Genomic DNA, 14,912 nt, shown 5'->3' with positions numbered 1-14,912 from the left:
AAGACTGACTCATTTTACTGTCTATGTTTTGAACCATTCCTGTGACACTAGTTATAGAATCCGATGCTTCACTCCAGGTTTACTGTATCCCTTAGAGCTTAATATTGACGGTAAAACACAGAAATTACATCGGAATTAAATACAAAAGGCACAATGCCGACTTAAGTACAAGAAGATTGACTCTTCTTACTGACTATGTTTTGAACCATTCCTGTGACACTAGTTATAGACTTTGATGCTTCACTCTAGGTTTACTGTATCCCTTGGACCTTCTTATTGACGATGAAACACAGAAATTGCATCGGAATTAAATACAAAAGGCACAATGCCGACTTAAGTAAAAGAAGTCTGACTCTTCTTACTGTCTGTGTTTTGAACCATTCCTGTGACACTAGTTATAAATTCCGATGCTTCACTCCAGGTTTACAGTATCCTTTGGACCTTCTTATTGACGTTGAAACACAGAAGAAGCATCAGAAATGAATAGAAAATTCACAATGATGACTTAAGTACAAGAAGACTGACTCTTCTTACTGACTATGTTTTGAACCATTCTTGTGACACTAGTTATAGATTCCGATGCTTCACTTCGGGTTTACTGTATCCCTTGGACCTATTTATTGACGATGAAACACAGAAATTGCATCGGAAATAAATAGAAAATGCACAATGCCGAATTAAGTACAAGAATACTGACTCATCTTACTGTCTATGGTTTGAACCGTCCCTGTGACACTAGTTATAGATTCCGATGCTTCACTCCAGGTTTACTGTATCCCTTGGACTTTCTTATTGACGATGAAACACAGAAATTGCATCGGAATTAAATACAAAAAGCACAATGCCGACTTAAGTACAAGAAGACTGACTCTTAATACTGTCTATGTTTTGAACCATTCCTGTGACACTAGTTATAGATTCCGATGCTTCACTTCATGTTTACTGTATCCCTCTGACCTCCATATTGACGATGAAACACAGAAATTGCATCCGAATTAAATAAAAATCACAATGCCGACTGAGATGTACGAGAAGACTGACTCTGCTTACTGTCTATGTTTTGAACAATTCCTGTGATACTAGTTTTAGATTTCGATGCTTCACTTCAGGGTTACTGTATCCCTTGGACTTTCTTATTGACGATAAAACACAGAAATTGCATCGGAATTAAATACAAAAGGCACAATGCCGACTTAAGTACAAGAAGACTGACTCATCTTACTGTCTATGTTTTGAACCATTCCTGTGACACTAGTTATAGATTCCGATGCTTCACTCCAGGTTTACTGTATACCTTGGACCTTCTTATTGACGATGAAACACAGAAATTGCATCGGAATTAAATACAAAAGGCACAATACCGACTTATGTAAAAGAAGACTGGCTCTTCTTACTGACGATGTTTGAACCATTCCTGTGACACTAGTTATAGATTACCATGCTTCATATCAGGTTTACTGTATCCCTCTGACCTTCTTATTGACGATGAATAACAGAAATTGCTTCGGAATTAAATACAAAAGGCACAATGCCGACATAAGTACAAGAAGACTGACTCATCTTACTGTCTATGTTTTGAACCATTCCTGTGACACTAGTTATAGATTCCGATTCTTCACTCCAGGTTTACTGTATACCTTGGACCTTCTTATTGACGATGAAACTCAGAAATTGCATCGGAATTAAATACAAAAGGCACAATGCCGACTTAAGTACAAGAAGACTGACTCATCTTACTGTCTATGTTTTGAACCATTCCTGTGACACTAGTTATAGATTCCGATGCTTCACTCCAGGTTTACTGTATACCTTGGACCTTCTTATTGACGATGAAACACAGAAATTGCATCGGAATTAAATACAAAAGGCTCAATACCGACTTATGTACAAGAAGAATGGCTCTTCTTACTGAGTATGCTTTGAACTATTCCTGTGACACTAGTTATAGATTACGATGCTTCATATCAGGTTTACTGTATCCCTCTGACCTTCTTATTGACGATGAAACACAGAAATTGCTTCGGAATTAAATAGAAAAGGCACAATGCCGACTTAAGTACAAGAAAACTGACTCATCTTACTGTCTATGTTTTGAACCATTCCTGTGACACTAGTTATAGATTCCGATCCTTCACTCCAGGTTTACAGTATCCCTTGGACCGTCTTATTGACGATTAAACACGGAAATTGCATCCGAATTTAATAAAAATCACAATGCCGACTTAAGTACGAGAAGACTGACTCTGCTTACTGTCTATGTTTTGAACAATTCCTGTGATACTAGTTTTAGATTTCGATGCTTCACTTCAGGGTTACTGTATCCCTCTGACCTTCTTATTGACGATGAAACACAGAAATTGCATCCGAATTTAATAAAAATCACAATGCCGACTTAAGTACGAGAAGACTGACTCTGCTTACTGTCTATGTTTTGAACAATTCCTGTGATACTAGTTTTAGATTTCGATGCTTCACTTCAGGGTTACTGTATACCTTGGACCTTCTTATTGACGATGAAACACAGAAATTGCATCGGAATTAAATACAAAAGGCACAATACCGACTTAACTACAAGAAGACTGACTCTTCTTACTGACTATGTTTTGAACCATTCCTGTGACACTAGTTATAGATTACGATGCTTCATATCAGGTTTACTGTATCCCTCTGACCTTCTTATTGACGATGAAACACAGAAATTGCATTGGAATTAAATACAAAAGGCACAATGCCAAATTTAGTACAAGAAGACTGACTCTTCTTACTGTCTATGTTTTGAAAAATTCCTGTGACACTAGTTATAGTCTCTTATGCTTCACTCAAGGTTTACTGGATCCCTTGGACCTTCTTATTGACGATTAAACACAGAAATTGCATCCGAATTTAATAAAAATCACAATGCCGACTTAAGTACGAGAAGACTGACTCTGCTTACTGTCTATGTTTTGAACAATTCCTGTGATACTAGTTTTAGATTTCGATGCTTCACTTCAGGGTTACTGTATCCCTTGGACCTTCTTATTGACGATGAGAGACAGAAATTGCATCGGAATTAAATACAAAAGGCACAATACCGAATTAAGTGCAAGAAGACTGACTCATCTAACTGTCTATGATTTGAACCATTCCTGTGACACTAGTTATAGATTCCGATGCTTCACTCCAGGTTTACTGTATACCTAGGACCTTCGTATTGCCGATGAAACACAGAAATTGCATCGGAATTAACTACAAAAGGCACAATACCGACTTAAGTACAAGAAGACTGACTCTTCTTACTGACTATGTTTTGAACCATTCCTGTGACACTAGTTATAGATTACGATGCTTCATATCAGGTTTACTGTATCCCTCTGACCTTCTTATTGACGATGAAAGACAGAAATTGCATCGGAATTAAATACAAAAGGCACAATACCGAATTAAGTACAAGAAGACTGACTCTTCTTGCTGTCTATGTTTTGAACCATTCCTGTGACACTAGTTATAGTCTCTGATGCTTCACTCAAGGTTTACTGTATCCCTTGGACCTTCTTATTGACGATGAAACACAGAAATTGCATCGGAATTAAATACAAAAGGCACAATGCCGACTTAAGTAAAAGAAGTCTGACTCTTCTTACTGTCTGTGTTTTGAACCATTCCTGTGACACTAGTTATAAATTCCGATGCTTCACTCCAGGTTTTCAGTATCCCTTGGACCTTCTTATTGACGACGAAAGACAGAAAAAGCATCAGAAATAAATAGAAAATGCACAATGATGACTTAAGTACAAGGAGACTGACTCTTCTTACTGACTATGTTTTGAACCATTCCTGTGACACTAGTTATAGATTCCGATGCTTCACTTCCTGTTTACTGTATCCCTCTGACCTTCATATTGACGATAAATTACAGAAATTACATCGGAATTAAATACAAATGGCACAATGCCGCCTTAAGTACAGGAAGACTGACTCTTCTTACTGTCTATGTTTTGAACCATTCCTGTGACACTAGTTATAGATTCCGATGCTTCACTCCAGGTTTTCTGTAAACCTTGGACCTTCTTATTGACGATGAAACACAGAAATTGCATCGGAATTAAATACAAAAGGCACAATGCCGACTTAAGTAAAAGAAGTCTGACTCTTCTCACTGTCTAAGTTTTGAACCATTCCTGTGACACTAGTTATAGTCTCTGATGCTTCACTCAAGGTTTACTGTATCCCTTGGACCTTCTTATTGACGATGAAACACAGAAATTGCATCGGAATTAAATACAAAAGGCACAATGCCGACTTAAGTAAAAGAAGTCTGACTCTTCTTACTGTCTGTGTTTTGAACCATTCCTGTGACACTAGTTATAAATTCCGATGCTTCACTCCAGGTTTTCAGTATCCCTTGGACCTTCTCATTGACGACGAAAGACAGAAAAAGCATCAGAAATAAATAGAAAATGCACAATGATGACTTAAGTACAAGGAGACTGACTCTTCTTACTGACTATGTTTTGAACCATTCCTGTGACACTAGTTATAGATTCCGATGCTTCACTTCATGTTTACTGTATCCCTCTGACCTTCATATTGACGATAAATTACAGAAATTACATCGGAATTAAATACAAATGGCACAATGCCGCCTTAAGTACAGGAAGACTGACTCTTCTTACTGTCTATGTTTTGAACCATTCCTGTGACACTAGTTATAGATTCCGATGCTTCACTCCAGGTTTTCTGTAAACCTTGGACCTTCTTATTGACGATGAAACACAGAAATTGCATCGGAATTAAATACAAAAGGCACAATGCCGACTTAAGTAAAAGAAGTCTGACTCTTCTCACTGTCTAAGTTTTGAACCATTCCTGTGACACTAGTTATAAATTCCGATGCTTCACCCCAGTCACTGACTCACAGTAACCCGTAACTTCGGTTACAAACCTAGCGAGACTCTCTCGTTCTTTGTTAGGGTTGATCAGTGCCAGGGGCCCGTTCACGTCGGACCACCCCGCGTACTGTAGGCCACTTCTCTTCCTCCGCACCTCCTTTAGGTGCCGCGCCACTGCACCAACGGCGCACGGTAGGCCGTAGGGTATTCCCCCTCTTCGTAGGACCTACTATTAGCCTTTTCTTCTCAGAAAAAGCATAATTGTCGTGCCCACCCACACCAAATAAAGCTCCTGCAAACACACGATGACAGATTTGCCGGTGTTTCCCCCGCCCTAACCCGCAGCAAGGCTGCAGCTAAAGAGGCGCGAGAGTCGGCTGTTCCCGTCGACGTCAGCGTCCCGCTTGCCGCTGTTGAGGAGGTGTTGGCCGACAAGGACCGGCAGATCGCTGCGCAAGCGCAGGAACTGCTGAGCCAGCGTCGATTAATAACCGACCTCTGCGGCACAAGTGAGTCCCCCACGCGGACAAGTACACTCCATATAACATTACATTCACCTGCATCTGGTGACTCATGCACCACTGTCCCACTGCGGCAACCGACTCCAACGGCGGAACCGGCAGCCGCAGATGCGGACACAGAACAACACTACACTGGGCCCTGGCAGGTGGAGGGCCCACGACGCAAACAAAGAAACACCACGCAAACAAGCGAGCAAACACACTCGCAAGGTAGCCGAAAGGCGCTGCTACCTACGCCAAAACCCGCGCTTCATGTTAGGAACACCAATGCTACAACAACAAACACGACCCGACCTGCGGTCAGCAACACCACACAAGCACCAACCGCAGCTACGCCCACACAACAGAAGACTGGTTTTCCCCCAGTCGTAATCCAGAACTACGGGGACCTCAGCGTCCTCAACACAACATTCGCGGAAAGGCACTCACCTTGCACGCTACACACGAAGTACTCTGGGGATAGGGCCTCACTGTACGTATCAACTAACAGTGAATACAAAGATCTCCTTATCTTCCTCAAAGAATAGGAAATCGAGCACTATACGTACAGGACCGCCGAAGAACGGACACAGCAGTACGTGGTAAAGGGGGTGGACCCCAACACCCCAAACAACACAGTACAAGCGGCGCTTAACTTCCTTGGATTCGACTGCAAAAGTGCTTCCAGGATGACAGGCTTCCGCTCCCACCACCGTCTACCACACTACCTGGTTGAGATGGCCGATACGGCCGCCTCCCGCGGCCTTCTCCAGATAAAAAGCCTTCTGCGGATGGACGTAAGGGTAGAAATCTACGAACCGCCACAAGTCCCCCAACAATGTAACAACTGCCAGCGGTTCGGTCATTCGGGCCTCCGCTGCGGCCTGGCACCCCGTTGCCGCGGATGCGCTGGCAATCACGCTTCCAACGCATGTACACTAATTCATGAAAACATACGCCGTTGCGCCAACTGTGGCCAAGCCCATGCGGCCAACTACAGGGGCTGCAACGTATACAGAGAGGCGCAGAGGCGCAAAAACCAACAGTCGAAGCCACCCAACGTCATAACACGACCAAGGCCCGCACCAAACCCTGTCAGGAACGGAGTGTCGTTCGCCATGGCTACACGCCCTGGAGGAGCAGTGCAGGCCGCGGAACCTCTGCGCCCAGCACACACACCTATCACAACCGCTGCGACAGCAACACAATTGTCTCAGCCAACACACGACACTGCACCCACACCGGTACCAACACCAGCCCCCAGAAACAACACGACCCCACCCCCTGTAGCCACTGCCTGCGAAACTACACATGTCACACATGAAAACACACTAACACAGGGAGCCCCAGAACCGAAAACCCAGAGAAGGCGTAGGCGAACACGTGGAAACAGGAGCGGGAACACGCGCGCACCACAACAGAATACCCAGCGACAACAAAACAATGACACACAGACACACAGTCAGCAAGCCAGCAACACCAGCACACACACTACTACTCCCCCCAACACATCTAATACACAGGCACCACAAAATGTTCCACGCAACAACACCACAAGCGCCAGCCCATCCATAACGCCAACACCCGCACTAGCGGCCGCTAACACCACAACTGAGCCACAGGCCGACACACACAACGCCAACACAACATCCGGGGGTTTATTGGAAACACTATTCCCCCGTCACACGACCACCCAGATCCTTCACAAGATCTGGACGGCCGTCGCCACACTCCTTACACAGCTCACGACTGCCCAACCCGGGCAGTACTGGGCTGCCATACAAACAGCATTCACCACACTGTTTACACACATACATGGATAACACACCACACCCCGCCCCCATCGCAAACAACCAGACACTGACACAGATCCTGTTCTGGAATGCAGACGGGATCAATAACAAAAGGGCGGAACTCGCCGCGTTCATGGAGCGTAAGGGTATCCTTATCGCACTGCTGAGCGAAACTAAGCTCAAACCACGCAACCAACTAAACTTCACCGGCTACTGCGTCTATCGTACCGACCGACCGGACGGCTCCGGTCACGGCGGAACAGCCATCATCATACACAAAGACATAGAACACACAAACATAGTGCTCCCCGAACTCGAAAAACTAGAGGCAACCGCCGTCAGGGTCGTGTTCAACGGAGCCTACACTACACTGGTGTCAGTATACAACAGCCCTAAAAACATCAAAACACGCGACATCAGCACAATACTCAACACATCACCGCGCGTAATAGCCGCTGGAGATCTTAACGCAAAACACCCGGACTGGAACTCACGAATACGAAACTCCAACGGCAAGAAACTGTACGAACATGCACTAGGACGAAACTACATCACACTAGCGCCGACCGAACCGACGCACATTCCCTACCGGAGGGGACACAGGCCAGACGTGCTAGACATGGCCCTCATCAAGGGCATAACAACGACACTCAACGTTGTCGTTGAAAACGATCTGCCCTCAAATCACCAACCCGTTATACTATACATTGAAGAAACACTGCAGAACATGGAACAACGCAGGATGTTAGACTACAGGCGCGCGAATTGGACCCAGTTCAAGGAAGCGCTTGACAGTCGCATCCCACCAACCCACGCGATTAACGAGACAGCCCAAATTGACGAGGCAGTCGAAACCCTCACCGGCGCCGTCCAGGACGCAATAGCCAACACCATACCAATCCGCACGCCACAACAACACAGTGCTGCCCTGCCCCAGGAAATCCTGGGCCTAATCTCAATGAGGAACCGCCTCAGGAGACACTGGCAGCGTACCAGGCGCCAGCACTTCAAACGGCACATTAACAGGCTCCAGGGTATAATCCGGGAAAAAATACAAACATTCAAGACACAACAGTGGGACCAGAAACTCGAAGGGCTAGACACCACGCGGCCTGGCGTGTGGCAGCTAGCCCGACACTTCACCAGGGAGAAACTGTACACCCCCACGTTACAAGGGCCAGACGGACCAGCATATTCGGCGGAAGAAAAAGCGGAACTGATGGCCCTCACACTCGCAGCGTCATTCACACCGAACCTGGATCCCTCAGACCCAGCATTCACACTTGATACGGACCAGGAGGTCACACGCATCTTGGCCCAACCAGCGCGCAACAACATCCGACAAGCTAGTACAGCAGAAATCAAATGGGCCATCATGCACACCACAGCTAGGAAGGCCCCTGGTCACGATGGCATTCAAAACCGTGTCCTCCAGGAGTTCACGGACAAAGCTGTAGACTACCTAGCACACATTACGAATGCCATACTCAAACACCAACACTTCCCCGCCTTTTGGAAGACGGCCAAGGTCCTGATGTTCAGGAAGCCGGGGAAAGACCACTCCCTCCCACAAAATTACCGACCCATCAGTCTGCTGAGCGCGCTCAGCAAGATCGTTGAGAAGGTAATATTAAAACGACTCACCAGGCACTGCATCACAAACGACACCCTGAGACCGGAGCAATTCGGTTTCAGGAATCACCACTCAACAACACAACAACTCCTCCGCGTCGTTGAATACATAACACACGGATACAACACAAGCAAGGCAACTGGGGCGGTGTTCCTGGACATCGAAAAGGCTTTCGATCGTCTATGGCACAACGGCCTAATACGCAAACTCAGTGACGCAGGGTTCCCCGACGGGCTCGTACGTCTCATACACTCATATCTCACGGACAGGAGTTTCAACACTGACGTGCAGGGCAAACAATCGACACGACATGGTATACTGGCAGGAGTACCCCAAGGAAGTATCCTAGGGCCCTTACTGTTTAACCTCTACATCAACGACCTCCCAGCTACACATAACACGACGGTAGCAATCTACGCGGATGACACTGCCATCCTTGCGCAAGATTGGAAGCCGTCTAACATTAACTCACGACTACAGACCGCACTCAGAACGGCGGAGCCTTGGCTGGTGAAATGGCGTGTTAGAGTAAACGTCGACAAGTGCGAGGCCGTTCTGTTCACTAGAAGACCGAAGCAACTACGCAAACATCAGCACTGCAACCCAATAACACTACACACACGCCCAATACGTTTCCGCGAGAAGGTCAAATACCTCGGTGTCTGGCTGGACAGGAAACTACTCTGGGGGGACCACATTCAACACGTGACCAACAAAGCTAACGCGAGGCTCAAACAACTCTACCCTATGCTTAACAGGCGTAGCACACTAAACAGGAGGGTGTCTAGGTCCATGTACATGACACTTATTAGACCCCTGATGACGTACGCAGCCCCTGTCTGGGGATACGCTGCGCCAACTCGCCTGCGCCGTCTGCAGCTCATACAGAACAAAGTACTCAAAATCATAAGCAACGCTCCGCGCTACACACGCATCGCGGATCTTCACCGGGAATACCGGCTAGATACTATCTTGCAGGTATTCCAAAAACTCTCCACACGACTGTACAATAACACGAGACACTCGCGCAACCCGTTTATCCTTTCTCTGGGTAACTACGACCACAACCATAGATGGAAGCATAACAGACCAAAGACATTACTGGCTAGGAACTGAACATCTATGGTCTATAGAACGCTAACACGACAGTACTGGCGAGCCCCAGCAACACAGTTATTACTGGAAACCCAGCTGTGCGACTAGCCGAAAAACAGGCAACCGCAGGGAAACCGTACTGTACACAGCACGCAAACCAGCCACACACACCCCCCTACACAGTCCGTGAGCCGATCTATGACCGATCGCCCACTAATCCACAACGACCTTGAACTGTTGCAGGGACGCAGCAACTGCAGCAAGCGCCGCAACAAGCTCCAACAACAACAAAGGTGACGATGCACGATACCTCGAACTAACACAACCACACCTTGCATGCACTGTCGCAGATAGCAAGCCGCTACTGCCCTTACTACCCGTCCTACTGTCGCAGAGGTTTTTTTCCCTTGGCGCTGGCCTTGGCACTTTTTTTCCTCTGCTCTTACAACCGCTACCCTTCGATCGCTTTCGACCACTTCTATCTCCTGATGGACCATGTTAATGAGTAGTCTTACCCAGACGCATGGATAACATCACAGCCTGCATCCTGTGACGCCTTGATTCAAAACTAACATGCATACGGAGGTGACAGTAGAACTTTTGTGTTGGTCACCACGTTGGTGCGGGCGTGGAGGGGCCCCATCCTTGTTAAATGTTTCCAGGTTTACAGTATCTCTTGGACCTTCTTATTGACGATGAAACACAGAAAAATCATCAGAAATAAATCGAAAATGCACAATGATGACTTAAGTACAAGAAGACTGACTCATTTTACTGTCTATGCTTTGAACCATTCCTGTGGCACTAGTTATAGAATCCGATGCTTCACTCCAGGTTTACTGTATCCCTTAGACCTTCATATTGACGGTGAAACACAGAAATTGCATCGGAATTAAATACAAAAGGCACAATCCCGACTTAAGTACAAGAAGACTGACTCTTCTTACTGACTATGTTTTAACCATTCCTGTGACACTAGTTATAGATTACGATGCTTCATATCAGGTGTACTGTATCCCTCTGACCTTCTTATTGACGATGAAACACAGAAATTGCATCGGAATTAAATACAAAAGGCACAATGCCGACTTAAGTACGAGAAGACTGACTCTTCTTACTGCCTATGCTTTGAACCGTCCCTGTGACACTAGTTACAGATTCCGATGCTTAACTCCTGGTTTACTGTATCCCTTTGGACCTTCCTATTGACGATGAAACACAGAAACTGCATTGGAATTAAATACCAAAAGCACAATGCCGACTTAAGTACAAGTAGACTTACTCTTCCTACTGTCTATGTTTTGAACCATTCCTGTGACACTAGTCATAGATTCCGATGTTTCACTTCAGGATTACTGTATCCCTCTGACATTCTTATTGGCGATGAAACACAGAAATTGTATCGGAATTAAATACAAAATTCACAATGCCGACTTACGTACAAGAAGACTGACTCTTCTTACTGACTATGTTTTGAACCATTCCTGTGACACTAGTTATAAATTCCGATGCTTCACTTCAGGTTTACTGTATCCCTTGGACCTTCTTATTGACGATGAAACACAGAAATGGCATCGGAAGTAAATAGAAAAGGCACAATACCGACTTAACTACAAGAAGACTGACTCTTCTTACTGACTATGTTTTGAACAATTCCTGTGACACTAGTTATAGATTCCGATGCTTAACTTCATGACTACTATATCCCACTGACCTTCTTAGTGACGATGAAACACAGAAATTGCATCGGAATTAAATACAAAAGGCACAATGCCGACTTAAGTACAAGAAGACTGACTCTTCTTACTGACTATGATTTGAACCATTCCTGTGACACTAGTTAAAGATTCTAATGCTTCACTCCAGGTTTACTGTATCTTTTAGACCTTCATATTGACGATGAAACACAGAAATTGCATCGGAATAAAATACAAAAGGCGCAATGCCGACTTAAGTACAAGAAGACTGACTCTTCTTACTGACTATGATTTGAACCATTCCTGTGACACTAGTTATAGATTCCGATGCTTCACTTCATGTTTACTGTATCCCTCTGACCTTCTTATTGACTATAAAACACAGAAATTACATCGGAATTAAATACAAAAGGCACAATGCCGACTTAAGTACAAGAAGACTGACTCTTCTTACTGTCTATGTTTTGAACCATTCCTGTGACACTAGTTATAGATTCCGATGCTTCACTTCAGATTTTCTGTATCGCTCTGACGTTCTTATTGTCAATGAAACACAGAAATTGCATCGGAATTAAATACAAAAGGCACAATGCCGAATTAACTACAAAAAGGCTGACTCTTCTTACTGTCTATATTTTGAACCATTCCTGTGACACTAGATATAGATTCCGATGCTTCACTCTAGGTTTACTGTATCCCTTGGACCTTCTTATTGACGATGAACCAAGAAATTGCACTCGAATTAAATAAAAGACACAATGCCGACTTACGTACGAGAAGACTGACTCTGCTTACTGTCTATGTTTTGAACAATTTCTGTGATACTAGTTATAGATTTCGATGCTTCACTTCAGGTTAACTGTATCCCTTGGACCTCCTTATTGACGATGAAACACAGAAATTGCATCGAAATTAAATACAAAAGTCACAATGCCGACTTAAGTACAAGAAGACTGACTCACCTTACTGTCTATGTTTTGAACCATTCCTGCGACACTAGTTATAGATTCCGATGCTTCTCTCCAGGTTTACAGTATACCTTGGACCTTCTTATTGACGATGAACTATAGAAATTGCATCGGAATTAAATACAATAGCACAATGCCGACTTAAGTACAAGAAGACGGACTCTTCTTACTGACTATGTTTGATCCATTCCTGTGACACTAGTTATAGATTCCGATGCTTCACTTCTGGTTTACTGTTTCCCTTTGACCTTCGTATTGACGATGAAACACAGAAATTGCATCGGAATTAAATGGAAAAGGCACAATACCGACTTAAGTACATGAAGACTGACTCTTCCTACTGTCTATGTTTTGAACCATTCCTGTGACTCTACTTATAGATTCCGATGCTTCACTTCAGGTTTACTGTATCCCTTGGACCTTCTTATTAACGATGAAACACACTAATTACATCGTAATGAAATACAATAGGCACAATGCCGACTTAAGTACAAGAAGACTGACTCTTCTTATTGACTATGTTTTGAATCATTCCTGTGACACTAGTTAAGGATTCCGATGCTTCACTTCAGGTTTACTGTTTCCATCTGACCCTCTTATTGACGATGAAACACAGAAATTGCATCGGAATTAAATATGAAAGGCACAATGCCGACTTAAGTACATGTAGACTGAATTTTCCCACTGTCTATGCTTTGAGCTATTCCTGTGACACTAGTTACAGATTCCCATGGTTCATTTCAGGTTTACTGTATCCCTTGGAACTTCTTATTGACAATGAAACACAGAAATTGTATCGGAATTAAATACAAAAGGCTCAATGCCGACTTAAGTACAAGAAGACTGACTCTTCCAACTGTCTATGTTTTGAACCATTCGTGTGACACTTGTTATAGATTCCGATGCTTCACTTCAGGTTTACTGTACCCCTCTGACCTTCTTATTGACGATGAAACACAGAAATTGCATCGGAATTAAATAGAAAAGGCACAATGCCGACTTAACTACAAGAAGACTGACTCTTCTTACTGACTATGATTGGAAACCATTCCTGTGACGCTAGTTATAGATTCCGATGCTTACCTTTAGGATTACTGTATCCCACTGACCTTCTTAGTGACGATGAAACACAGAAATTGCATCGGAATTAAATACAAAAAGCACAATGCCGACTAAAGTACAAGAATACTGACTCATCTTACTGTGTATGTTTTCAACCGTCCCCTTGACACTAGTTATAGACTCTGATGCTTCACTCCAGGTTTACTGTATCCCTTGGACCTTCTTATTGACGATGAGACACAGAAATTGCATCGGAATCAAATACAAAAGGCACAATGCCGACTTAAGGAAAAGAAGTCTGACTCTTCTTACTGTCCGTGTTTTGAACCATTCCTGTGACAATAGTTATAGATTCCGATTCTTCACTCCAGGTTTACTGTATCCCTTGGACCTTCTTATTGATGATGAAACACAGAAATTGCATCAGAATTAAATAGAAAAGACACAATGAAGACTTATGTACAAGAAGACTGACTCTTCATACTGTCTATGTTTTGAACCATTCCTGTGACACTAGTCATAGATTCCGATGCTTCACTTCAGGTTTACTGTATCCCTCTGACCTTCTTATTGACGATGAAACACAGAAATTGCATCGGAATTAAATACAAAAGGAACACGCCGACTTAAGTACAAGAACACTGACTCTTCATACTGTCTATGCTTTGAACCATCCCTGTGACACTAGTTATAGATTCCGATGCTTCACTCCAGGTGTACTGTATCCCTCGGATCTTTTTATTGACGATGAAGCACAGAAATTGTATCGGAATTAAATACAAAAGGCACAATGCCGACTAAAGTACAAGAAGACAGACTCTTCTGACAGTCTATGTTTTGAACCATTCCTGTGACATTAGTTATAGATTCCGGTGCTTCACTCCAGGTTTACTGTATGCCTCGGACCTTCTTAATGACGATGAAACACAGAAATTGCATCGGAATTGAATACAGAAGGCACAATTCCGACTAAAGTACAAGAAGACTGACTCTTCTGACAGTCTATGCTTTGAACCATTCCTGTGACACTAGTTATAGATTCCGGTGTTTCACTCCAGGTTTACTGTATCCCTTGGACCTTCTTATTGCCGATGGAACACAGATATTGCATCGCAATTAAATTCAAAAGGCACAATGCCGACTTAAGTACTAGAAGACTGACTCTGCTTACTGTCTATGTTTTGAACCATTCCTGTGACTCTAGTTATGAATTCCGATGCTTCACTTCAGGTTTACTGTATCCCTCTGACCTTCTTATTGAAGATGAAACACAGAAATTGCATCGGAATTAAA

This window comes from Schistocerca americana, chromosome 10, assembly GCF_021461395.2.
Source record: "Schistocerca americana isolate TAMUIC-IGC-003095 chromosome 10, iqSchAmer2.1, whole genome shotgun sequence".
Taxonomy (NCBI): Eukaryota; Metazoa; Arthropoda; class Insecta; order Orthoptera; family Acrididae; genus Schistocerca; species Schistocerca americana.
The sequence above is the reverse complement of the archived record's forward strand: the minus strand, read 5'-3'. Positions refer to the sequence as shown.